Here is a 27661-nt window from a genome sequence, read left to right on the forward strand (position 1 = left end):
GCACCTGAAGTCTATATAATTTTATTAACCAATATCACCCCAACAAATGCAATAAAAAATAAAAATATAACTAAAAAAAGAAACAACTGCCTCTTCGAAATCTCTACCAAGATGTGCAATAAGCACTTGAGTCAGTTATATCTAAAACAGAATTCACCATGTCTTTTTGCTTCACCCTTCAGATCCCCTGCTCCCAGGTAGGACATCTTGTTGAAGGAGACTGACTACCTTGTCTAACTTCCCAAGTCAAAAGTTTGGGAATCATTCCTGACTCTTCCCCGTTTCATGCCCCACATTGAGCCAGCCACCAAGTTCTACTGACTTTGCTCTCCATGATCTTAACCTCTCACCTCCTCTGATTTCTTAGGGCTATTACCACAGTTCAGACTTTAATTCTGCCTGAAATACTGTAATACTCTTCTAACCAGTGTCTCTGCTTCTAGATATACCCTGCATCAATCTACTCTCCATTGGCTGCCAAACTGATACAACGTGTAATTCTAACCATGTCACTTTTATTTGCAAAATCCTTCAGGGCAGGCCCTGGCCAGTTGGCTCAGCGGTAGAGCGTCGGCCTAGCGTGCGGAGGACCCGGGTTCGATTCCCAGCCAGGGCACAAAGGAGAAGCGCCCATTTGCTTCTCCACCCCTCCGCCGCGCTTTCCCTCTCTGTTTCTCTCTTCCCCTCCCGCAGCCAAGGCTCCATTGGAGCAAAGATGGCCCGGGCGCTGGGGATGGCTCTGTGGCCTCTGCCCCAGGCGCTAGAGTGGCTCTGGTCGCAACATGGCGACGCCCAGGATGGGCAGAGCATCGCCCCCTGGTGGGCAGAGCGTAGCCCCTGGTGGGCGTGCCGGGTGGATCCCGGTCGGGCGCATGCGGGAGTCTGTCAGACTGTCTCTCCCTGTTTCCAGCTTCAGAAAAATGAAAAAAAAAAAAAAAAAAAATCCTTCAGGGCTTCCCCTTCACCTTTAGGATGAAGTCTGAGCTGAAGAATTACAATACTACTAACACAACCACATTAATGATACTGCTGTTTCCTATGTGCCAGGTACTGGGCAAGTACCATGTGCAGTATCATATTTAATGTTTATTACAATCCTCATTTACCAAAGGAAACTGAACGTGAAAAAGGTGAGTATTTTGGTTATGAGCACACAGTAAGGAGGTGGCAGAAGTGGAATTTCAAATCAGGTAAGATTAGCTTACTTACTTGTCTCTGGAGTTGGATCAACTACTCCATCCCACTGCCTCCCTCTGGGCCTGGGGATGGGAGTTAAAGCCTCTGGGATCTGGACCCCGACTATCTGTCTATCTCCTCTCCATCACACTGTCCACTCCAGTAGAACTGAGTGACCTATGGTTCCCAAAACAGGCCCTGAATTCTCACACCATCATGACTCGGAAAATGCTTTTCTTCTGCCTGTCTACCCATCAAGTCCAACCACACTTCAATGAGTGCGCGTGGCAGCACACCGGACTAGCACAGAACATGTCTCCTTCCAGCTTGTTTTCTCTATAAAAACAATTACAATGATTCCTGCCCAGCTGCGTTCCAGGGCTGGTTGAAGGCTTTACATTCCATTATGTGGTGACAATTCTTTAAAAGCTATAAAGTTCTATTCAAATGTACCCAAGAGAAACCTCTTTTTCTGAGGTAGTATGAGTTCAGTCGTATGACCAAATTTCTCTGAGGCAAAAGTCTGAAGCATAAGACATTTATCTCTGCCATAAATAAAAAGGAGTGGAAAATCGACACATGCTACAACATGGATGAACATTGGAAACATTGTGCTAAGAAGCCAGGCTCAAAGGCCACATATTATATGATTCTATTTACATGAAATGTCCAGAATAGGCAAATCCATACAATAGAAAACTGATTAGTGGTTGCCAGGGACTGTGGGGAATGGGAAATGAAAACTGACTGCTAGCGGGTAAAGGATGTTCTGAAATTTAGACTGGTGATGGTACAACCTTGAGAATATACTAACAAACACTAAATTGTACACATTAAAAGAGTGAATTTTATGGTATGTAAATTGGGCCTCAACTTTTAAAAAAGATTATCTATGGTGCCTGCTTTGCCCTCTGTCCCTTTTCCTGTGACAATACCCCTATTCCTGCAAGGAGCCTGCTCTTCTCAAAACCCTCCCCCATTCTTTCTAGTAAAACCCAGAACACTGGTTCCCTGAAAGTATTTGAAGCATCTGGAGGGCTGGTTAAAACACAAACTGCTGAGGCCTCAGAGTTTTTGATTCAGTGGATCTAGAGTGGGCCCAAGAATGTGCATTTCTTACGTCTCTCTAGATAACAGCTAGGGATGCTGAAAAACAGCACTGAATGAGAAGTCAGGAGATCTGGATTCCTCTCTTCCAGGCTTTCTCTCTAATTCAGCCTAGATTCCCGTCATCAAACCACTGGTTACCTCTTTTATCTTAACATTGAATTTCTCTAAGTGTCTGCCGATTCCAAACACTGCATGGTCTCGTCATTTCCCTCCTTCAGTTGTCCAGGGCTCCCCATCCCTAAAATCCAACCTCTTTCCACACGTCCAGCTCCATGGCCCATCGCTGATCTCCCTAGCAATTAGGAAAAGGAGGGAAACTAACCTGCACATAACCTGTGACATCATTTACTCCCCATGACAACGTTGCACAGTGGAAATCTGTAACTCTATTTTGAGGAAAAGGAAGTTCAGGCTTGGAGAGGTTAAAGAACTTTCTCAAAGTGCTCAAGGGGGCTGAGCAGGCAGTGGCATAGTGGATAGAGCATTGGACTGGGATGCAGAGGACCCAGGTTCGAAACCCTGAGGTCGCCAGCTTGATAGCAGGCTCATCTGGTTTGAGCAAAGCATACCAACTTGAACCCAAGGTCGCTGGCTTGAGCAAAGGGTCACTCGGTCTGCTGTAGCCCCCCCCCCCCAGTCAAGGCACATATGAGAAAGCAATCAAGGAACAACTAAGGCACCACACCCTTCCTGTCTGTCTGTCCCTATCTGTCCCTCTCTGTCTCTATCACCAAAAGAAAGAAAATGTGGCCAAGGGGACCCAAGATCCCATCTTCCTCCTGTCTCAAAATTCTCTGTTCTGGTGCTTCTCTGTCCCTCCAAACAGCCCTAAGGTGGCCACTCCTTGAATATTTGTTCATGATCTCCCTACTCCCTGAGGCTTATTCAAACCCTGTCTAACCTTCACAGCCCAGCTCATGTACCAGCACATCCAGGACGGGTTCCTGCCTACTGGTCTACCACATCCCACCCAGTTTCCCAATCACAGAGCTGTTGTGCTGTGGCTTATTATTCCAGTCAGCCCATGACCTCCTTATCTATGCTCTTGTCTTATGTTTCCTAATTCATATAGATTCAGGTCTTGTTTTCTGCCCCCTAGAATTGCAAACTCCTTAAGAGTAGGATTGTTGAGAAAATCCTAACGGTGTTCAGCTGCGCCTAAGTCTGGCCGGTGCCACCTGCTTCCGCAATGCCCCCCCCCAAAAAAAAAAACAGGCTCAGGCCTGGGGCAGCAAAAAGGCAGAGCAAAAAAAAAGGAGAAGATTATCGCAGACAAAACTTTTGGTCTAAAGAATAAGAAAGAAGCAAAGCAACAGAAGTTTATCAAGGCTGTAACTCATTAAGTTAAATTTGGTTAGCAGCACTGTTTGAAAAGAAGAAATGCACCCCCATGTTTATGACAGCATTGTTCACAATAGCAAAGATCTGGAAACAGCCCAAGTGTCCATCAGAGGATGAGTGGATTAAAAAGCTTTGGTATATATATATACTATGGAATACTTCTCAGCCATAAGAAATGATGACATAGGATCTTTTACAACAACATGGATGGGCCTTGATAACATTATACTGAGCGAAAGAAGTAAATCAGAAAAAACTAAGAACTATATGATTCCATGCATAGGTGGGACATAAAGATGAGACTCAGAGACATGGACAACAGTGTTGGGGTTACAGGGTGGGGGGAGGAGAGGGAGGGGGTTGGGGAAGGGAGGGCACAAAGATCATAGCTTTTCAGCATTGGCCATATTCCCCCTTTAATCTATAGACAGACAACAAATATTTACTTACGGTGTTTCCACTATAAAGACTGCTGTCTTAGGGACAAATGCTGATGAACTATTTCAGCAGTTCCTCCTTCTTCAAAGACTTATATGTCAACATAGAGCTCCATGTTTCATAGGACATACTCAAGCTCACTCCATGCTCCCTGGAGCTTTAGCACAAGGGAATGCCCTTTCTTTTTTTTCCCCTCTTTTCTTTTCTTTTTTTTTTTTTTTTTTGTATTTTTTCTTTTATTTATTTATTTTTTGTATTTTTCTGAAGATGGAAATGGGGAGGCAGTTAGACAGACTCCTGCATGCGCCTGACCAGGATCCACCCGGCATGCCTACCAGGGGGGAATGCTCTGCCCATCTGGGGTGTTGCTCTGTTGCAACCAGAGCCATTCTAGCGACTGAGGCAGAGGCCATGGGGCCATCCTTAGTGCCTGGGGTGGCTTTGCTCTGGTGGAGCCTTGGCTGTGGGAAGGAAAGAGAGAGACAGAGAGGAAGGAGAGGGGGAGGGGTGGAGAAGTAGATGGGCACTTCTTCTGTGTGCTCTGACTGGGAATTGAACCCGGGAATCCTGCACACCAGGCCAATGCTCTACCACTGAGCCAACCGGCCAGGGCCTAGGAATGCCCTTGTCGATCAAGCTACCCAAAAGAAAATTATATGGAGCAACCATGACAGACCAAGCAAGTCAGTCTCATACTATTCATCACCAGAACGCTGCAGCCCGGTGTAAACAGTTTCAACTTTCTCGGGAAGCAGCACAGCAGATTGGGAAATCCTGTCCAAGGGGTCCTATACTGCCCCTTCATTTGGAGTTAACCCTCAAGGACCCCTACCAGGACAACTTTGGCAGATGGATGTTACTCATATACCTTCATTTGGAAAACAGTCGTATGTCCACATTACAGTGGATACATATTCCGGATCTATAGTAACCTCTGTCAGAACAGGAGAGGCTGCTAAGCATGTTATAGCTCATTGTCTGTATGCATTGTTCTATTATTGGATTTCCTAAACTGGCTAAACTGAAAATGCTCCTGCATATGGAGCAAAAGCATTTACTGTATTTTGTCATGCTTACAATCTTTAAAGTTAAGGTATTATTAAAGTGTACAGAGAAAACATTTTAAGGTCAATTAAAAAAAATTTAAAAGGGGGTAGTCATATCCTGGAACTCCTACGGGTCTACCATATCATGCTTTTTACTTAAAAAAAAAATTTACATTTCTTTTGAATGCTGATGAACAGGAGACACCAAATCTTTTTTGCCTGCAAACTACTACCTTCTTTATTAGATCCAGCTAATAACACTGTTCTGTCTTTTTCCAAATAGCTCCAGATATATGGAAGAGATTTATATAGGCAGATGGGTATCCTCAAGCCCCTCAGCAAGATCTTCTGAGTATGGCTATAAAGATACCAAGAGGCAGAAAAAGCCCAATAGAGATCAGGGGAACTACCAGCTTTTAGGATACACCCTTAAAGGCTCCAACGCCCCAAAGGGGTCTCATAGGATGCCATCTGGGTCCTGCTTCAATAGTGGAAAGGAAGGTCATTGAGCTAAAGCCTGCCAGGCTTACATGCCTCTGCTGTGAGGAAACAGGGACACTGGAAGGTAGGCTTCCCCCTCACTCCTCTAAGGGAGGGTTCAGTCTCTTCCAGTCCTGCTCCAGCCACCTATGACCTAACCTTGCCCAGAAAGCTGGGGTTTGCCACTGAAGGCTGAAGGTGCCCAGGGCTGTCGGCCCCATCTACGACACTGTGGACGAGCCTAGGGTATTTCTTCCAAGAAGCAGGTAAACTGATCTCATTTGCACAAGGGCCACTTAACTATGTTATGCCTGAATAGTCAGGTTTTTTATTCTTCCCTCAAAGATCTCTGTTGTGGGTGCTGATAGTCCTATTTTCTGTGGCTTTGCTTAATATATAGTGTTTCCTTTATCCCTCCTACCTCAATGCCCCACTCATATTTCAGGTTGGGACCTACTCCTAATTTAGAGCTCTCTTTCCCCCTTTTGCCAACTTCTATTATGAATCTACCTTTGCCACCCAGCTTAGGGTACCCCAAGGTTCTCTTTACCGTGCCACAGTCGCAGAGCTCCAGGGAAAAGCACCCTGGTCTCATCTCTCCAGGCAGAGGAGAACAGAACAGCTCCATATCCATGCATGCTGCAAATGGCTTTTCCAGTCTACCTGAATCATTACCAGCTAGAAGCAGCGGTCACTGGGACTTGGACATGAGCTGCAAAGTATAGAATGGTGACAACAATTCCAGTGCCATGCGGACTTTTCCTGGATGTGGCCTTTTCCTGGACTCCTGCTCCCTGTGACAGCTCCTAACAGACTGAACTGTGGTTGGGTTGCATTTTTCAGGGATTTGGCATGGTGATGGGGCCAACTTGGACTTGGTGAACATGTTAAGGACACTACTCTTTTATGGATTCTTGCTGTATTGGCCAAGAGTTTGCTTAAAGGCTTTTAATCACTGTAAAAAAAAATAGAAGACTGGATAAAGAAGATGGGGCACATATACACCATGGTATACTATTCAGCTAGAAGAAATGATGACATCGGATCACTTACAGCAGAATGGTGGAATCTTGATAACATTATGTGGAGTGAAATAAGTGAATCAGAAAAAAACAAGAACTGCAGGATTCCATACATTGGTGGGACATAAAAGTGAGACTAAGAGACATGGACAGGAGTGTGGTGGTTACAGGGGGTGGGGGGAGGGAAGGAAGGAGAGGGGGAGGGGGAGGGACAGGGAAGGGGTACAAAGAAAACTGGATAGAAGGTGACGGAGGATGATCTCTCTTTGGGTGATGGGTATGCAACAGAACTAAATGACAAGATAACCTGGAAATGTTTTCTTTGAATATATGTACCCTGATTTATTGATGTCACCCCATTAAAATAAAAATTTATTTATAAAAAAAAAATTTGGTCAGCAAAATCCACGTCAGATAGCACAAAGTGAAGTGGAAAAGAAGTTAAAGAAAGATGACAAGAGAAAGAATTGCAAGAGCTAAATGAACTGTTTAAGCCTGTAGTTGCTGCTCAGAAAATCAGTAAAGATGCAGATCCCAAATCTGTGGTATGTGCATTCTTCAAGCAAGGACAATGTACTAAAGGAGATAGTGTAAGTTCTCTCCTGTCCTCACTCTGGAGAGAAAGTGTGAAAAGCGAAGTGTTTGTATTGATGCAAGAGATGAAGAACTTGAAAAAGATATATGAATAATTGGGATGAGAAAAAACTGGAAGTAGTGAACAAGAAGCACGGTGAGCTGGAAAAGAGAAAACCAAAAACTCAAATAGTGTGCAAGCATTTCCTTGAAGCTATTGAAAACAACAAATATGGCTGGTTTTGGGTATGCCCTGGAGGGGGTAATGTTTGCATGTATCGTCATGCACTTCCTCCTGGATTTGTATTGAAGAAAGTTAAAAAGAAAGAAGAGAAGGAAGATGAAATTTCATTAGAAGATCTAATTGAAAGAGAGTGTTCTGCCCTAGGTCCAAATGTTACCAAAATTACCCTACAATCTTTCCTTGCGTGGAAGAAAAGGAAAAGACAAGAAAAGATTGATAAACTTGAGCAAGATATGGAAAGAAGAAAAGCAGACTTCAAAGCAGGGAAAGCATTAGTGATCAGTGGTCATGAAGTGTTTGAATTTTGTCCTGAACTGGTTCAGGATGATGATGAAGAAGCAGATGATACCCACCATACCCAGGAAACAGGTGTCGATGAGGTTGATGATTCAGTGAGCATTAATGACATAGATTTAAGCCTGTACATCCCAAGGGATGTAGATGAGACAGGTATTACAGTAGCCAGTCTTGAAGGATTCAGCACATATACTTCAGAAAAAGATGAAAACAAATCAAGTGAAGCTTCCGGAGGTAGGGCTGAAAATGGTGAAAGAAGTGATTTAGAAGAGGACACCAAAGAGGAGGGACAAGGAAATGGGATCATTGATGCTGTTCCTGTTGATGAAAATCTTTTTACCAGGGAAGATTTGGATGAACTAGAAGAAGAATTAAACACACTTGATTTAGAAGAATGACACCAAAAAAATCAGTGAAAAAATTAAACCAGCTCAGCATGAATCAAAATTGACTACATTAATTTTTTTTTCCACCTAGAATTCTTCAACAGAATGATTTCTTTTTCATGCTGATTTTGGAGGGCTTACTCTCCTCCAGAAAGAATATTCTCCTTACATCTTGTCTCCTGACTTTGGCTACATCTCATAGTAAGTTCAGAGTAGTTCGTGATAAATTGAAAATATGGTCATTGCAGAAAATGGTTGTTGTAACTGTCTATTCAAGTAGGAAGTGTTATTGCTTTTCCAGCTTTTGATCTTCATTGGGCATATGTTTACTATAAGAACAGCATAAATTTAAATTTAAAATACCCTTTATTTAATGTAGTTTTTAATGGGTGATTTTATTTCTTTTGTATTTATATGTCTAAAAGACTGCCTAAAATACAAGTGCTGTACTTCATAAAGGAAACTGCATATGCAGATTCAGTGTTGTATGTCTTTGGACAATTAAATGGACAGTTAAAATGAAACTTCTTTAATCTGACAGGATCAGCTGCAATGCCCTATGATAAACTGCTTTAAACTTACCCCTTTTCTTTTTTGCCAATAAAGTTGTAAATAAAGACCATCATACACTAAAATCCAAAAAAAGAGAGTAGGATTGTTTCTTTACAGTCATTGCAGGGCCTAGCAGAATACATTAAGCTCAACTGACATTTATTTTTATTTATTTTATTATTATTTTTTTTTACAGAGACAGAGAGAGAGTCAGAGAGAGGGATAGATAGGGACAGACAGACAGGAACGGAAAGAGATGAGAAGCATCAATCATCAGTTTTTTATTGCGACGCCTTAGTTGTTCAGTGATTGCTTTCTCATATGTGCCTTGACTGTGGGCCCTCAGCAGGCCAAGTAACCCCTTGCTTGAGCCAGCGACCTTGGGTCCAAGCTGGTGAGCTTTGCTCAAACCAGATGAGCCCACGCTCAAGCTCGCGACCTTGGGGTCTCGAACCTGGGTCTTCCGTATCCCAGTCCGACGCTCTATCCACTGTGCCACCTCCTTGGTCAGGCTCAATTGACATTTATTGAATTGATAATGGCAGGTTATAAATGTCTAAAGTGCTATGGTAAGATCAGAACACTAGAACAATAAGCAGATTTCATTCTTGAATGTTCTAAACCAAAAGAAAAAGTTATTCGCAAAAAAAAAATAATAAAGGAAGAAAGAGAAAATATTATTTGCAAATATTTTAGAGGAGTGCATGTTGATCATTTGATGCTGGGTGGGCTCGTTACAGTGATCAAGGCTCAGAAAGAGATAATGGGCTGATGCCCCACACCTGCATTCATTACTAAAAGGAATTCTGATTAAAATGATGCTTTATCAGAAAAATGACAGTTCTGCCAAAGGAAGGGAGACTTATCTTACAGCACATGATTATTCCTCAAAGCCTAAGTGTAACCAGGACCTCATGAAGGAGCTTCAGTTCTGTCTCCCGCCTACAGGGGTTCCAGTCAAGCCTTTCACTGCAACCCAGGCTCTGACCCTCTGACTTCACAGGTCATTTCACTCAGGGTCATAAAAAAGGTCAAAAGCTAAATGAAATTGTTTTATTTTCATTTCCTGTTGGGGAATAGCACCACACATCATCTATGCTCCTCCTCGGCCTTACCTGACCTCTTGTAGCCTCTGTCTCCCATAGGAATCCCTTTTCCATGGAAAGGACTTTAAGTGTCTGAATGAAGACTGATCATGGACCAAAGAACCACAGTGTCTCACAGCCGTTTCTCTGGTTTCTAAGCCCCTTGGTCATGTAAAGGAACTCTAGCCATCAGCATCTTCTGCCATCTCACCTTGTACAAGGTGAAAAGGAGATGCAGAAGGTGGCTCATGGGAAAGTAGCCTAGAGTGGCAGTCCCCAAATCACAGGTGACCTCAATCTGCCGTCATGACTTCTGCCATGTCAGCAAACTGCCACACTACCACACCTGTAATACACGGTCTGTGTAAAAGGATTCAACGGTACAGTGCCTCCTACTTGAGCTTCACCCTGACAATAATATTCATTAAGTCACAGGTTTGATCATGCTGGATATTTTGCCCCTGATACACATTAAAATAAACAAACAACTATTGAAACAGAAATGTTCATTCACATATCACCTAAAATCATCTTGGGTGCCATGTGGGTTTGGGGCATCGTCATGCCACTCAGATTTCACATCTGCATAACAGGATTAGGTGTCTGTTAGGAAGGGCTTAGCCTCTTATCTAGCTCAGTACAGATGGCCTCTGCATGGCCTCCTGGGACTAGAGGACGGCAGCACAACAGTCAGCACGAATGGGGCCTAGGCTGTGCCATTCTCTTGTGAGTAATCGGAGGGCACAGGGATCCAGGCCACTCCAAATAGAAAACTATCAGCTGATCACATAAGCTGTCCACTTTATCAGATGAACAGTGAGCTCTGGAAAGGATGTGGGTGGGAAAGGGCTGATGCTAACACAGTGATGCTCCCTGCAAGGTCTCACCTCACCACAGCTATACTTGAAAGGGCCTCGTAAGCAGCCTTAAGGTGAATGACAGAATGACATTGCTGGGTCAGCTGTGGCTGCTAAGCCTCTTGTGTCCACGCTAGGCAGGAACAGAGCACTGTATAGGGAGGCAGAAGGCCTGTAATCTGGTCTATAGATATACCAGGAGGCACTGGTCGTACAAAGAAAGTCCTCAATAATAGTAGTTATAATAATGTTGCTGTTAATTTCAGGTTATCCTCTTGTTTATATTATGAGTTAACTGTTTCACCTATGTCTTTTTTGTCTTCCAAACATAATTCCTAAACTGCATTTCTCTCCTAACTAATGGGCAATGAATTACTGAATAAATAAATAAAAGAGAAACTGGAATAACAAAGAGAAAAAAGGCACAGATAAGTCTCAGGTTTCTGGTTTGGATGATGGACAATGGGGGAAACACTGGGAGAGGACAGGTTTGCAAGGAAAGATGGAGAGTTTGGTTGGGAACAGCTGAATTGGAGGACTGGAAGAACATTCATGGATATGTCCAGTGGACAGTTAGAGCTGAAAATAAAAACTAGGCAGTGATCAGGTTGAAACCACGAGAATGAATGGTTGTTCCAAGAGAAACTGCATATCAAAATCATCTAGAGCCTTTAAATGCTGCCAATGCCCAGGTCCTACCAGTCCAGAGACAGGGATGTAACTGGTCTGGGGTAGGGCCTGGGCAGGGTTTGTTGGAGGAGCCCCTATAATTGTATTGTGCAGCTAGGGTTGAGCATCACTAGGGTAGAATGAGCGGAACTAAGGAAGGAATGAACAAACCCTGGGTGGCACTGTCATTTCAGGGGCTGAAGACCTAAGAGCGTCATGAAGGTAACTGAGAAGAAATGTTCAGAGAAGACTGAGAGCTACCTGAGCAGCCTGGGGAGAAGAAAGGTCCAAAAAGGGTATGGAGAACTTTGGTGGTTCTTTCCTAAGTTAAACTTAGAATTATCATTGTCCCAGCAATTCCACTCCTAGGTATATACTCAAAAGAGTTGAAAGCAGATGTTCAAACACAAACTGGCACCTGAATGTTCATCGCGACGATGCCTAACAGCCAAAAGATGGAAACAACCTGCAGGTTCATCAGCAGATGAATGGATAAACAAACTGTGGAACATCTACACAATGGAATATTATTCAGCCACAGAAAAGCAATGAAATATTGACACACGCTCCTATATAAACAAGCCTCAAACACATCGGGCTAAATGAAAGAAGGCAGGCACAAAAGGCCACATGCTGTGTTATTCCATTTATATGAAATATCCAAAATAGGTAAGCCTATAGAGACAGAAAACATATTAGTGGTTGCCAGGGGACCAGGGAGGAGGGTAAAGGGCTTCCTTTTGGGGTGATGAAAAAGTTCGGGAACTAGATAGTGTTCATGGTTGCACAACATTGTGAATGCACTTAATGCTACTATATAGTGTACTTAAAAATTGTTCTACAAGGTAAATTTTATGTTATATGTATTTTACCATATACATACACAAGAATAGGTGACCAATCATGCCAAATCAGCGAAGATAGCCAAAAGATCCATCCTGAAAGGGCCCACAGACTTGGTAATTGAAACCTTCATGATAACACATTCTCCCTGGTGCCACCGACTGCTACGCAGACACACAAAGCACCCAGGGGCTGAACCAGAAGCCCGTTAGTGCCTTTCCAGCGCTAGAGGTCCTTGGTGGGCTAACTGGCTTCCTATGTGCCAAGGGCAACACAGAAGATGCCTGAGGAGTCCATTTCCCAGTTGTTGTATTTATCCTGTGCCCGGTCTCCAGCCGGTTCTGCCTAGCCATTTTCAGTTAAAGTTAATAGCAACGGCATTAAGTTGATAAGCCTCACAGCATCCTAGGGAGGCAGGTCACCCTCAAGCACATTATCCCCTCTTAACAGATAGGGAAATGACGCCACGGGAAGATTAAATAACCTGCCCAGCCTCACCAGCCTGCCACAGGTGGAGCACAAGCCGATCCCAGCCCTCATGCCAGCTCATGGACAGAGAACACTCTGGGTCCCAAGCAGTGTGGGTGATCTGCACAACAGAGGTGAAAAAGAAAGAAATAAGCACAAAGGTAACCCTTAAAGCCACTCCAATTGTCTCTTTTCCTGTGCCTCCCCAGGATGCCACGAGAGAAGAATGATTTTGAGACACAATTATTAGATGAAAGATGGCGTGGGTGTGGATGCAATGAGAGGACAGAACAGGCCTGTAGGCAGCGTGTGGCCTCAGTGACTAGGATCAAAGGAAGGGTCAGACCAAGCGGGGCTCTATCAGTAGCCTCTGTCCTCTGCACCCCACAGGGTTCTGCACGAACTGGCAACAGTGGCCTGGAATCATGTCCATTTCATTCCTTTACACAACAAGTACTTGGAGAGTTAATGTGGGCAAGCCACTGAGAGAGACATAAAGATGAGTTGGACCATCCCTGCAGTTAAGAAGCTTGAAATGTCATCAAGGAGTACACATAAACCTCTAAAATACTAAGAAAAAATTAGTAAGGCCCACAGCAGAGAGGCTGATAGAATGCCTGGAGGTTGAACAGGAGATCACATCCAGCTATGGATACAGTAGAGTGATACCAGAGCAGGCCCTGTGGAAGAGGTGACCAAGCTATGAAGGATAGGAAAGTGAGGCCTACAGGGGTGGAGAAGAGGGCACTGGGGGCAGTGGCTGAAGAATGGCATAGAAAGTACACAGAAGGGAGATGGCACAGGCCTACCCTAAAGGCAAATTCAGGAAGAGGAGTGTGGGAGTCAAAGAATATGTGAAGCAGGGTTGAGAGATTTAGTGAGGGAATGGCAGGTAGAAGCCATATCACCAAAGGCCTTAAGTGTGGGACTAGGTAGGTTAAATTCCACTCCTAACTACAGTGCTCAGCACTATAGCTTGTTCATAGTAGGCACTCAATAAGTATTGGTGGAGAAAAATGCAGAAAGGCAATTTAATTTGTGGGAAATACAGGACAGCTGTGAAGAAGATACCAAAAATATTGCCTTGATTTTTAAAAAACAATTGGTATCTAGTCAGTACAACTCCGAAGTTTATTTTAACTATCTAAAATATATATTATATTCTGCTCCAAAGGGAGACTATAATACTCACCATCAGCTTCTCACCCAAGAACACTGTGAAAATTAATGATGAGGTAATGTCTGTGAAATGTTCAGAGCTCTTTGGAGATGTGTAGCAAAAGGCATCACTATAATTAATATTTAAAGAGATTCTACCCAGCTCTGATCTCTTTTTCTGCAGACTAATGTTACGTCCACAGGATAAGATGATGCCAGATTAGCCTCTAAATAAACCTTTCCAACAGAAAGCGCCCAAAGCAGGTACCTTCTCCTGAGTCCCTTACAGGTAGCTGATGAAACCACCCCAACAAAGCAGGTGTGGTTTCCAATGTGGATATCCAGGTTTATCCAACGATGTGGGGACAAAATGCATCGGATAACAAGCAAAACAGATTTTAAATGATGGTCTTCCTTGGGACCCTACTGTCTAAGCATGAGAGTCCAGGGAAGACTTCAAGGGGAATCATTTTAGCTAAACTCACATCCTAAGCCAGTTAATATTTTTAAGTCTCATGCAAGTACCCAAGAAAGGAAGAAACAAGAATAGCTCCCTGGGCTCAATTACAAATGGAGTGGAAAAAATAATTTCAAAAGTTCAAGGGGAAAAAAAAATCAATCTATTTCCTTCCCCCAAAGCTTTCACTTCTATAAATACACTCACACAAATGGATTTAAGACCACTCGTCCTTATGAAAACACTACCTGTTTGAAATTTGCAAGATAAATGATGTGCCCATATTGATTTCAACCCAAAGAAACTCAGACAATGCTCTCCACAGCTTATCTCTTCTTCTTACATAACTCATTTCTCTCCACTGATTATAATAGTAATACATGAGGCTGGTAGAAAATTTGGAAATTTTTCTTCTTAGAAAGAAGAAAATAAAAAATCATCCAGCATAATCTACAATTGCTAATTAGCCTTCTAGTCTTTGGGTGACATATATACATTCTCAACATAATTGGAAACTTACTGTATATACTGGTTTATAGCCTGATTTTCCTCTAAGAACAGTTTCCCTGTCTCTCTCTTAGGCTGCAGCATTCTTTTCCATGTCCTATAGACAGGAGTGCCATCTATGAGCTAATCCCCTATTGCCGGGCACTTGGTTTACTTCAGCAATGTCTGCATTACAAACAATGTTGAGATAAACACCTTTGCAGAATACGTCTCTACTTATTCACTTAAGATAAATTCCTAGGAGAGGCACTGCTGGGTAGAAAACTGAACAAGTTTTAAAGCTTTAGATATGGCCAAACTGCCCTCCAGAAAGGTTATCCCAAGCTCATTTCCTCGGTCAATGGGAAAGCTATTTCCCTCAACTGCTCACTGACCCCTGACTTAGTGGAGTTATTAAGGGGTGCTGCTGCTTTTATTTGCAGTCCTTTAATTACTCTAGGACAGTGGTCAGCAAACTCATTAGTTGATAGAGCCAAATATGAACAGTACGATTGAAATTTCTTTTCAGAGCCAATTTTTTTTAAACTTAAACTATATAGGTAGGTTCATTGTTATTAACTTAATTAGGGTACTCCTAAGCTGCCCAAAGAGCCGCACTCAAGGGGCCAAAGAACTGCATGTGACTGGTGAGCCGCGCTTTGCCGACCACTGCTCTGGGCAGATTTTCCCCATATGTTTCACGTCTATGGTATTTTTTCAGAGTATTATTTTTTACCATGTGCATCTATCCATTGGAAAGTCAACATCCTATTCCCTCTCCTAAAGGTACTTCCCCTACCCGCCACCAAAGGCAGTCCCGCGGTCGCCCAGCTCAGCTCCTGCCACCCACATTTTCCCCTCGGTGCGCTCCACTCCTTTCTTAACATTTCAGTTCCAGTAGCAAGTCAAACTCAGAACCCAATAATCAGTCATTTATTTTCTCAGCCTTTTCATTCACCTGCTATCTCTTGGGGGGGGGGGTCTGTAAAGCTCCAGGCACCATACTAAGAGAGAAGTATAAACAAAACGTAGTGAAAAGCCCGGAGAGGGAGAGTTGTTAATGAGGACCAAACAGCAGAAGTAGACCAGAATTAAGGGATAACTCGGATGTCCGCTGATAGGTGAGGACACAGGGCAGACTAGGCAGAGGAAACCGAGTGAGCAAAGGCTGAAGTGTGGTGTGCAAAAGGAATATTTTCATTATTAAGGCATGAGAATGAGGGATTGAAGATGAGAGTGAACAGTCAGCTCATGCTGAATTCACCTGCTGCTCTGCTCTTTCCTGCACCTCAACTCTGCTTGCAATCCCTGGCCCTTCTCCAGTGCAGACTCCTCCAAAAGCCTCCTGAAGAACCATGCTCACCATCCATCTCCCCACACTTCTGTGCCCGAGGCAGGATTCCTGGCACTCACACCAATGTACTCAGCAATCCCCAATGAATAGATGGCTCTGTTCACTTATTCCTCGGTATACATTTATCAGTCCAGCTAGAGGAGGAACTTCTGGATAGTGATACATTCTCTCGTTCCACTAGCCTCTCAACACTGGGCTAACTTGTAATAGAAAATCAATAAAAGCTTATGGAATCTAACCAAATTAAATTGGGCGGAATAAATACAAGAGACGGGATGAGAGTGCAGTTTGTATGCATCTAACTCTCATTCAGACAACTGGGGAATTTGGAACTGCCTTTGAAAATTAGCTCTGAACATAATCGTGGCAAAAGACAGATTAATTCTCTTTAGGCATGTAATTCTGCGTCTACCTAGACATTTCTCAGGCACACAAACGGTCCTTGTTAAACTGCGCTGCACATCCCAAGAGCTCTGTGAATAAAGGTCAATATATTCTGGAGATTTGGATTTTTTTTTCTTTGCAGAAAGGCAGGAGGAGAAGAGAGGACACAAGGTCCCTAATACTTGCCATTTCTGCTAGGATTTTCCATATTGATAATTCCAATTCAAAGGGAAAATTCTAATGCCACCTGAGAGGAACCAGTTTCCATTGCTCATACTTGTATGCAGGCAACAAGCATTTCTAGATAATTCTTTCCTGAAGGCAAAGAGCCCATGTATTCCTCAAGTGGCCAGTCTGTCTCTCTTCTGGTTCGAATTCCTCCAGCTCTGAACTCAGCCCCTACCACAGCAGCATTCATCACACTGCTCCCCTTGTCTGTCCCCACACTGGGCTGTGACCACTACAAGGCTGGCGACTGTTTCTCTATCCTTATATGCCTTGGGGCTTAGAATATCACCTTCCGCATGGAGGAGGATCAACCTCTGTTGTGAAATTAAATGTAGTTCCAGGGCTACAAAGGACCTTGGAAACAACTCAGTCCAGAGATAAGAAACGGAGGCCCAGACAGGGGAGGCAACCTCTCCAAATACACAACAGAGAGTTGGTGGTAATTAGCAGATGGAAGAAAGAAATCCAGATGTTAGCAATGTTGAGGAATTGGGCTGAAGGGCTTAACAGACTTTGGAAAGGATAGCGACTTGAGGGAAAACTAAGTTTGGATCTGAACAGTCTCTAACACACGGAGCAAGTCTTTTCTCACTTCTCCATGGCAGCCCTGCAGATAATATAAAAAGGGCATTAACATTTATTGAATGTTTATCATGTGTAGGTTGAAAACAGCGATGGTATCCTCCCTGTGTCTTTTAGAAGTTTAACACTCACATTTAATTACTTAAATAAGCAAGTATCATATTTCCCCATGTATAAGATGCTCCCATGTATAAGATGTACCTTAATTTTGGGGCTCAAAATTTGAAAAAAAAATGTATTACATAAAATTATTGAACTCAAGTTTTATTCATCAAAGTAAAATTCATACAACTCCTCATCACTGTCAAAACTCCTACCCATTAGTTTGTCCTCATCTGTGTCTGATGACGAATGAGCACAAAAACAAGTGTGAAAAAGCGGGAAATGCAAGTAAAATAACTATAACCACTGTATAGGATGGACCCAGTTTTTAGACCCTAATTTTTTTGAAAAAGGGTGCATCTTATACATGGGGAAATATGGTAAATAATGTATGTCAGGTCATGCAACTAGAAAACCCATGGCTGGTTTGAGTAAGAAGCCCGGCACCTTCTTCCTGCTCCTCACTGCCTTTCTGACTCTAGTCCTAGGCGACAGTGTACTAAGGAAGAGCTGGCTGGACTGAGTGAGCAAGTTCACAGGTGGGCTTGGCCATGTCCCAGGCAGCAGCTCCAGAGGCTGAACGTTAGCTCTGCAGCCTCCCTAACCTCTGAAAGTACAGAGTAGGGACCGCCCATCCCTAGTACCTGTACTAGGCTGACAGGCCACACCCACTTCAGAAGCCGGTCTGAGACAGAGAAATGCAGAGGCCCACATTTGCCTTTGACTTAACTAGGATACCACTTGTGACTGGAAAGAGCAAGGAGGGCAGCTGGGAGCCAGATGCAAGGAAGGCAGTCATCAGAATCAGCCCTTCATTAGTCCACACTGTGCCTCTCCTCCCTTCGAATTGAGTGCTCAGCAGGGCTCTGCCCCTGCCCCAGAGAGGCTCACTGTCGAATGGGGCAGGTTCCATAGAAACACCCTGTGACCACATGATCTGGGCAGTGTTATCTTGGAGGCACGAGGGGACAGGAGTGGAAGAGCTTTCCCAGCCTGGACAAGAGTTCCCAGACAAAGCACGGCATTTTGATGTGGGGATATTTCCAAGCGGCTCCATCAAACAAGCCTTGTCAAATGGGAAATAGCTTTTCTTTAAACCAGAAGCAAAATGAGAAGCAGAGGTCTCTGAACTGCTCCTGGCCCCTTGTTCTTGGGGCTCCAAGCAGATATTCCATGTAGTAAGGAATATCTGGCTTGCTACGTGATCCTTTTAGACCCAAGGTTCTTCCAGTTTAGCTCTAGGTCGATGATCAGGCAGAGGGCAATCTGGGGTCCTGATGGGGATACAACGGAGGACATCTTGGGGTGTACTGCTCTATTTGCCTTTCCTCTCTTTCTCTCTTACTCACCTATTAGGTTTCAGTTTAAATGCCAGTTCCCCCTGGAAGCCTTCCTGGATCTCACCCAAGGCATGGTGAGCCCTCTGCTGGGCTCCCATGAATCTCAGTAACATACAGCCCCTACCCTGTTCTGACTTGCTGTTAGCTGCAGTCGGGACCAGGCTGATTCACCTGTCTCCTCCAGCCCTCTCTTGCCCCATCCTTGTGCAGGCCTTTCTGAGCAAAGCACATTAACCAGTGTGGAGCAGCAGTCCGGGAGGATGCACCAGACAGGTGTGAGCCAGTAATCCTGGAGCAGCAGTGACAGCCACAAGCGAGTCTGGAGCTGCTCAGCGCTAGACCCCCTCGGGCCGCTGTCCTCCCTCTGCTTCCCCCAGCTCCCCCACCAGCTTCACCAGACTCAACACTCCAGCTTGCCCCAGGCCTTTCTGGCTCTCTGGAATATCAACTGCAAACCAAATGGTGCACACACTTTTTGGAGAAAAGCACGTTGTGCTGCGCATTACATTCGGAGAGCCCACTAACCAGCAATAGACTGAAGGTCCCATTTAAAGAACCAGGGGACTTCAGAAACAGTCTAGTTAAAGGGCAAGAAGGTCACACTCCAACACACTTTCAGGGCTTCAAAGTGGCATTTCCTGATTATTTTTCTTTTATTTTATTTTCTTTTTTTTTTTTACAGAAAGAGATATGTACTGGGCACTGAGAATATAAATAATTTCCCTCAAGTTCAATGAGCTGAGCTGAGACTAAATCAGAGGGGAAACACAAGGACATTAAGTCTTCCCTTATGTGTCCCATCTCAGGTCTGAGCACGTTCACTGTGCAATCTCCCCTAAGTCTAAAAACTGGTCATGAATATTTTAATAGCCACAGCTTTCCCTTCCCATTGATAAAAACTCCACTGACCAGCTAGAGCACGCTGGTGAAAATGAGGGAGTGGACTAGCAAAACTTGTGTTTTCCTGGGCAGCCTCACCCCGAGCCCCCACCCACATCTGTGGAGCAGGATAATTGGAGCGGCCGGGCATCCTCACAACAGCAGCCATGATGCTGCAGGAAGAGAAACATGACTCAAACCGATTGAAGACCTGAGGCTGGTGACTCCAGAGAGCTGGGTTCAAACACAATAGAGAGATAAGACAGTCACGTAGCTGGAGAGAAAGTGGAGACCCAAAGGCTAAATAGTGGCCCCTAAAACATATGTCCACATCCTAATCCCAAGAACCTATAAACGTTACCTTATTTGGAAAAGGGGTCTTTACAGGTGCAATTAAGTTAAGGATCTTCAAGCAGGAGTTTATCCTAGATTATCCAGGTGGGCCCTAAATCCCATGAGAAGTGTCCTTCTAAGAGGGAAAATCTGACATAGAAGAGAAGGAGGCAATGGGACCAAGAAGACAGCTTGGAGTGATGTGTCCACAAATCAAGAAATACCATAAACTAAAAGAGGCAAAGAAAGGATTCTCCCCAGAGCCTCCAGAGGGAGTGTGGCCCTGCCCACACCTGGACTTCAGACTTTTGGTCTCCAGAACTGTGAGAGAGTAATTTTCTGCTGTTTTAAGCCAAGACTATGGTGACTTGTTGCAGCTGCTACAGGAAACCAATGCAGCACCTTAAAGTAATCAGACTGATGAGGATCTGAGCCCAGAGAGGGGGCTGAGTTCCCCAGAGCGACTCCACATCAGCCACTGGTTCCAGGCACCCTCCTCCACAGCCCACCAGGCCTCTCTGACACTGACATGCATGCAGCTCCCCAGTGGCCCAGTGTAGAGCCCATAAGAAGGCCCAACAGCATACTAGGGGGAGGACACAGGGAGCCTAACTGGCCTCCGGCGGTGCTAACGCAGAGACAGGCGAAGTGGGGCTGCTGTGGTCCTCCAGGCTGGTCAGGCACCATCTACACAGCGGTGTCAACTCTTAGCTCTGTCATTTTCAGGGGAATGGACAAGTCAGGGCATTCTGACTGAAGAAGTGAAGACTCAGGAACCTGATCCCTACCTTTGAATGTCTAAATGGCTTAAATGGCTGTCAAAGAAAAGAAGAAATGGATTTTTTTGTGGGGTTCCAACAGCCAGAATCAAGGCCAATGAGGCAGCCACTGCATGAAGGAAGAGTCTGGGTCAGCATAATGAACTTCCTAGTAACCAGAGCCAACTGACAATGGCGTAGGGGGCCTCAGGGATTGGTGGTCTAAGAAGAGAGGGGCTGGCTGGGTTAGGGGAATTCCTGCACCAAACAGAGGCTGCTCTTGATCATCCCCAGAATTGGCAACACTGTTTGAAGGCCCATAGCTGTTAGCTAAAATATCCTGTAAAATACCCTGCGTGAATCTAGGTTTTCAGAACGTAGACACTCATTAAGAATGCTCTAAGAAACTTGTTTTACAGCATTTGTGAAGGACTAAGTACTGCAACTACTTGGGAATGAGCTCAGTAAAGAAATGATTACTTCTTCTTACTCCTGCCTACAAAAGATCCTCTACCCCCAGGAAGGCAGATCATATACCTTCATCTGAACATCACCCTCCAACCGGACGGGGAGCCAATAGCACATGCGCCAGTAGAGCGCCCTGGACAGCCTGGGCTTGATGTCCTTCCCCAGGGAAAACCACAGAGAAGAGAGACTACCAATTGAATTATTTTCATAAGAACAAATAATCTTTATAAAAACAAATCTTTTTTTTTTTTTTTTTTTGATAATTGCTTTTCCTTTTCTCATCCTTCTAAATTCAACATTTGGAAATAACAAAGCAGTAACTCAGAAGCACAATGGCATGGATGCTCACAAGTTAGCTTTGGGGGCAGGGGGTTGGGAGTGGTATTGCTATTGCTGGTTGTGACAAGCACAAACCCTACGTTCTAGATACTCAAAAGAACAGGAAGGGCAACATTTCTTCTCTGCCTGCACATCTGTCTTCTCTTAAACCAAAATCTCAGAGAACTAGCACCATTGCATCGGATGAATTTCTCTGAAGTTCTTTCTGTTCAGGATTTTGAAAATGTGCCGTGTTACTCTTTTACTGAAGTGGCCGAGCTCAGATCATTCCTCCAGAGAGGTCAAAAGCACATTCTTTCATACTTTAGATTTACCACATCTTTTCTAGCCCGTAATTACTGCTTTCTCTCCCCCTCTCTCTTTCTCTCTCTTTCTCTCTCTCTTTTTCCCCCCCGAAAGATTCAGTGTTAAGCGTAAACATCATTTAGCAGCAACTATGGAAAGATTGGAAGCCTGAACCATTTCTAACCCCAGGCAGAAAGGTCTCTGAACATCAGGTGGGTCTCTGAAAATAGTGTCATTTCAATGCAAATAATGGCTTACTGCCCTCCCGTCAATCGGCAGAGCACCAAATCAAGCTTTCCACTGTCCTTTGGGCAGAGTTAATTTTTTTAATTCTCATATTATCAGAGCTGCATAATGTAATCAGTAGTTACCAAAACAAATTTAAGACAGTGTTATCCTGCTTCCAGGAATGTCTATTAAGTTTGATGTATATCTTAGGCTGTAATGGAAATACAGTTACAACAGCTGTGCATAAATCAAAATTTTATATACTGAATGGTGTTAAGTACACAGGCATGTTTGGTATTTGATAGTCTTCCATATCAGATCTTTTAATATGGTGCAGAATCTGTTCATAATATAAATAATTATTTCCAAGTTTATCTAGCTTGAAGTCTCAATTTTTACATAGGATATTGATTAAAATAGGGCATACTGAAAAGCTAAATTCAAAATTCAGACTCATTTTTGAGGTTCTAGCAAGTCTTCGTCAGATGAAGGGCCTACATGAGTAGGCACCGGATGCTTTGAGCTCCAGCCACGTGTTTCTGGCTTGCAGGTCTCAGGAAAACCACAGGCTTTGGTCAACCCAGTGCAACAAACACCTATTAAGCTTGCACTATAGTGAGGCTCTGCGAGCAGGGCTGTGGGGTGAGGGTAAGAGGGACATTGTGCCCGCCCTCCCAGGGACTTCTCAAGGCCACAGCCACATACACAAGTGACCACACACAGAATCCTTTACGGTTGGTGGTGACCGTGTCTCTAGGAGAGGTACTCCGTGCAGTGGGAGATCAAGAGAAGGTGAAAACCTTGGGACGAGGGGATCTGGGGGACAGTTCCTAGGGCCGATGGGATGTAAGCTGGGCCTTCAGGCATGAGCAGGGCCACCAGGGCTGAGGCACACACTAGGCAGAGGGGCCAAATGGAGGAGCAAAAGCCTAGAGACCTGGGGGTGGGTGGGAGGGATTACATAAATCCGGTAGAATGGTGAGGGAGGAGGGGGACTGAGGGACTGAGAGAAGAGATGGGGACAGCCCATCACGTCTTCCCAATTGAGGACTCTGGATTTCATTATCCTTACGCTTTAAAGAAAACAGAAGCCTGTGGTTCAGAGAGAGAATGAGATAGGGGGACATGTTTGAGAGAGATCTAAGGAATAAAAATGTTGGTGAGTGACTAAATTCCAGTGAGGAGGGTAAGTTTATAGATGACTAAGCTCGTGTGCTCTGGCATTTCCCACCTGGGAGTGGAAGGGGGGTGCTGGCCATGGTCCCACAGTGACGGGGCAAGGGGAGCGCTGATGGTTCCAGGCACTCAGCCCTCCCAGGCTTCCCCTCTGCACACTGATGAGCACCTCTGGGGCACTCCTCTTCAGGAATTGCTGGTGAAAAAGGAGATGAGGAAAAGGGAGAGAAGGAGGGGGGACAGAGAGGAAGGGAGGAGGGGTGTGAGAGGAAGGGTAAGAAAAGAAGAGAGACCCTGAAGAAGTGGGTCTCCAGTGGAATGCCCCTAAAGCAGCACCAGCCACAACAGCAACTCACCACCCCACTCAGGGCCTGACCTTGCAGGGGAGTACTGAAGCAGAGTGTTTCTCTTTACAGAACTCCAAAACCATGATTTTGGATAGAAGGGGCAGACAACCTGCTCTAGAGTCTCCCCATAACCCATGGGGATAATGTCTGTGAAGACAGCCTGTCTGGTCCTGTAACACATCAAGCCCTTTCAGGCCTCCAGGCTTTGCATTTTCTATTCCTTCTGCCTGGAACAGTTTGCCCACCCTCTGCCCACCCTTCATTTAATTTTTATTTGGTGCTTCTTCCATACCTGGCACTATTCTAAATACTTTACATACATCAACTCATCTCATCTTCACAACAACCCTGTCAGGTGGGGTTGTTATTCCTAGTTTAGATGAAGAAATGGAAGCCCAGAAGATTAAATAACCTGACTCTGGAGTCTATGTATTTGTTGGAGAGGCCAGAATTCAAATCCAGGAGGTGTGGCCCCAGGGTCTGCCTTCTTATACATGAAGCTACTCTGCCTCTTGCAGAGCCGGACTGCCCCTTCCTCAGCTCTCATCATGACCAGCTCCTTCTCTCCTTTGGTTCTCTATGACTCAGACAGGCCTTCCCTGCCCATCCTCAAAGGGAGCACCCCCTCCCCCTCTTCCCTCATATTACCCTGCTTATTTCTTTCCCAGCCCTTAGCACAACCTATAATTATTTATGTATTTACTTGTTTTACATTGTGTTTCTCCAATTAGAATATAAATTCAGGAAGGCAGGGATCTTCCCTTTCATTCCAATGTATTCCTGTAGCACCTAGAATAATTCTCTGGCACAGAGTAGGTGTTCCATGAATAACTGTTGAACAAACAAACGAAGGACAGTATTGTGGATGCTACGTGACACTATACAGGAGCATAAGGTATTGCACAATCGTCCTTTACAGCCTGTCTGATTCTCCTTCCTTAGCTGCTGCAAATCCCCATCAACCTCCACTAGGGCAGATGGGAGCAGCACCCCATTCCCAGTATACATGGATGATGCTGATATATTTATAACTGTGTCTGATTGTCAAATCCCCTCAGCTGGGTCCTTGAGCATGGAGCGATAAGCTTGTGGGAGGCAGGGACTGTGTATTCCGATTAACCCCTCTGTGGTTTCCCAGCACCTAACAATATTAAATGGGTATTGGCTGCTGTTGATGACAGTGCCTAATCTGAGCACTCTCCAAATAACAAAAAGCCCCTGACTCTTGAATCAGGAGGCTCCTTGAATATAAATGTCACTGTCACAGAAAGTCCATCCTGATGGTAAGGTTCTAAATCAATACATCTGCTAAAACAAAAAAAAACACCATTTGATACCCCGATGGTGTCCAGCAACATTTATGGAGCTTGCCCATGAACACACTAATAAAAGGAACTGTTATCAAACACCCATTGTAGGCAAATACTCAGGCACTTTTACACATGATCTCATTTAACTCTGTGAGTTTGGAATTACTATTATTTCCCTTTTACAAGTGAAAACAGTGAGACTCAGAGGCCCAATGTTCCTAAGCCAGTGTGGGTTCAAGGCCAGGTTCAGAACCTCCTGAACTTCTGTCCACTGTCCTCTGCTCTGAAGTGTCCTGACTTCCCTGTGCTTCCACCACACTCATTGTTCTCCATCTGGGCCCTGTGCTTTCCTGTCTCTGTAGCTTTGCTCACACCAGATTCTTGACCTAAAATAGCCTTGCCACTTTCTACCACCTGTTGAAATCCTCTTCTTCTGCCTTCCATGATGCAGGTTTCCTCTATCTCTCCAGTTATAATCCAGCCTCCTCAGTGTTCCCAGAGGTCCCATGTGTCGATGACTCCCAGAATGGCCTGTGATCTAATTCCTCTCTTCCCCCCACTAGAACCTGAGCTCCTTGAGGGTAGGGCTGATTGGTATTTTCCCTATTTGTGTCGTCCTGAGTGAGGGTGAGAAAGTGTTTGCTGAACCACTGAAGAATGAAGAACAGAAAGGCTGGTGGCATTAGAATGCATTTGAGAGATCAAAGGCTTTGGATGAATTAGTTTCCCCTACGCAGTACCGAGTATTGGGCAAGAAAAGCAAACACGTACCACAACACTGCCATCTTCCTGCTCCAGTCCCAAAGCATACTCACTAGTCTTCTGGTTTCATAAAGCTTGAAACTTAAAACCGGGAAGTTAAGGAAAGAAATAAAATAATAAAATCATTTTCCATAAGAATCCTTTCATAGTAATGGATTTCACCCACACACTGGAGAAAATGATCATTGCAGCACCAGGGGGACTAGAGATTGGACAAAGTTCATCTTGTAGGATGAACAAACCTCAAGCTTGTTCTGCTGCGGCTGCACCAGAATTCACCTGTCCTGGAAAATGTGCGTTTGCAAAACTGTAGTTCTCACCCACCACACTTACGTTGAACATCCAAAGGATGCCTGATCTGGAGTGATTTTATATCAGCTTAATCAGAAAACATCTCAACCAACACTTTAGAAACAGGCAGATGCTGGCATCTGTGTCAGGACCCCTGGAACTGTGCATTATTTTTTACTAAACAGCTATTTTGAGGTTTTTATAAAAATAACTGATTCGCAAACAGAAACACTTCCTGATCTATAAGCCACTTTGAAAACAAATCATTATGCCTTGAATATTTTATGATGATCCAAAGCACTGAAGGAGGGAAGGCTAGCATTCACTAGTCCTTGACATATCTATTTCGGGGTTCCCAAAGTAAATTGCAAATGCCTTCTTTATTTTCTAATTGCCCATCTGCAAGTGCTGGGTGAATTCTTGGTGAAATATTTCCTCTACTCAAACTGATCCTAACTACGAAGACCTGGAGATTCTACTTCTCCAGATTTACAGCGGAAGGACCTCAAAGATCACCTACTGCACACACACCCTCTTTTTTATAGGCTGCAACACCAGTAAGGGTACTTGCCCAAGGTCACACAGTGGATGACAGAGGAGCCACCGGGAGCCAGGGTCCCTCAGGGACCCGACTCCCAGCCCTGGGAGCATCAAATATTCCCAGAGGCTGACTCAACACCCCTCCTAAAGCTCAACAAAAGCTACTGCATGTTTGTAACAGGACCCCTAACACGGACTTATGTGGGTCCCAACATTCCTCTCCACCCCCAAGAACCCCGGAACTGAGACACTCGGAGGGGTGCCCCTTGACTCACAAAATGGTAATACAGGCATGGCGCTCCTGGTGACGGTTCCTGGCGAACCCCTCCCGGTCTAAGTGTGGCCGTCGAGACCGGGCAGGGCAGGCTGGTCGGAGGTCACTCAGAAAGTTGGCGCTGGCCGTGACCGCACCTGAACCCAGGTCTCCTGCCTCCTTGTTTGCCGCTCTTTGCACTACACCATACAGATCTCGAAAACTTAAGCAACAACACATTGATACTGTGTAAAGATTTAACCGTTGCAGGCCCTGAACCAGCCCGCGGACGCGCCCCCTCCAGGAGTGGGGACAAGACCACTGGAGGTGGTCGCGGGTCACCCGGGGCCGGCGGTGCAAGCAGAGCGCACGGCGGAGGGCAGCGCGGAGGAAGCCGAGCGGCAGGCAGTGTGCAGCTCGCGCAGGCCCGGGGCGCAGGGACCGGCAGCCCCCCAAAACTTTGTGGCGCGGGGACCTCGCCCTTACCTGCAGAGGAGGGGCCGCCCGCACGGACGCGGACCTGGCGCTCTGGGCGAGGGGCGGCCCCGCCCGGCGGCGGGCTCGGACGCGGGCAAGGCTCGGGCAGCGGCTCGGCTCGGGCTCGGCTCGGGCTCCGCCTCCCGTGCCGCGGCTGCAGCCGGAGGGGGGGGCGTAGGGCCCGGCCGCGCCCGCGCCGTCTGGCCGCGGCAGGTGCTGAGGCTGCAGCTGCGGGCCGCCAGCTGCCGGCGCCGCGACCCCCGCCCCGGGGGAGGAGCCCCGCGCGCCGCCTCCGCGGGCCCTGGAGGTCCCGGCCCGCCGCAGTGGGCGGTCCCGCTCCCACCCAGGCCCTGCCTCTGCCGGCCTCCCCCAGCTCCCTGTCTGGGCACGCAGCCTCCGCCGAGTACCCAGAGAGGCTGAGGTCGGAGAGGAGTGCTCCCCCCCAAGATCACCCAGACCCGCCACAGTGGGGCTAGAACTGGAGCCCACAAGAGTCCCTAGGAACGACACCCCTTCGCAAACCTCCCTTCTCCTGGT

General features: G+C 45.4%; 1 protein-coding gene and 1 pseudogene across 4 annotated transcripts in view; one reads left to right on the plus strand and one right to left on the minus strand.

The window, feature by feature from the left end:
• Nucleotides 1-27239, minus strand: part of FRMPD1 (FERM and PDZ domain containing 1) — an 89811-nt gene extending 62572 nt beyond the window's left edge. Inside the window, exons 1-2 of one of the 4 annotated variants that reach the window (XM_066256716.1) lie at nt 27134-27194; nt 26670-26870 (exon numbers count right to left, since the gene is read on the minus strand). The gene's annotated coding sequence lies outside the window, so the exon portion shown is untranslated. Of the gene's footprint in view, nt 1-13779; nt 14126-26669; nt 27009-27133 lie in introns of those variants that run through there. The other 3 variants (XM_066256714.1, XM_066256715.1, XM_066256718.1) reach the window with 3 other exon arrangements.
• LOC136322204 (zinc finger CCCH domain-containing protein 15 pseudogene) lies at nt 159-13038 on the plus strand (annotated as a pseudogene).
• Nucleotides 27240-27661: the final 422 nt, after the last annotated feature.

This window comes from Saccopteryx bilineata, chromosome 2, assembly GCF_036850765.1.
Source record: "Saccopteryx bilineata isolate mSacBil1 chromosome 2, mSacBil1_pri_phased_curated, whole genome shotgun sequence".
In the NCBI taxonomy this organism is placed as follows: domain Eukaryota; kingdom Metazoa; phylum Chordata; class Mammalia; order Chiroptera; family Emballonuridae; genus Saccopteryx; species Saccopteryx bilineata.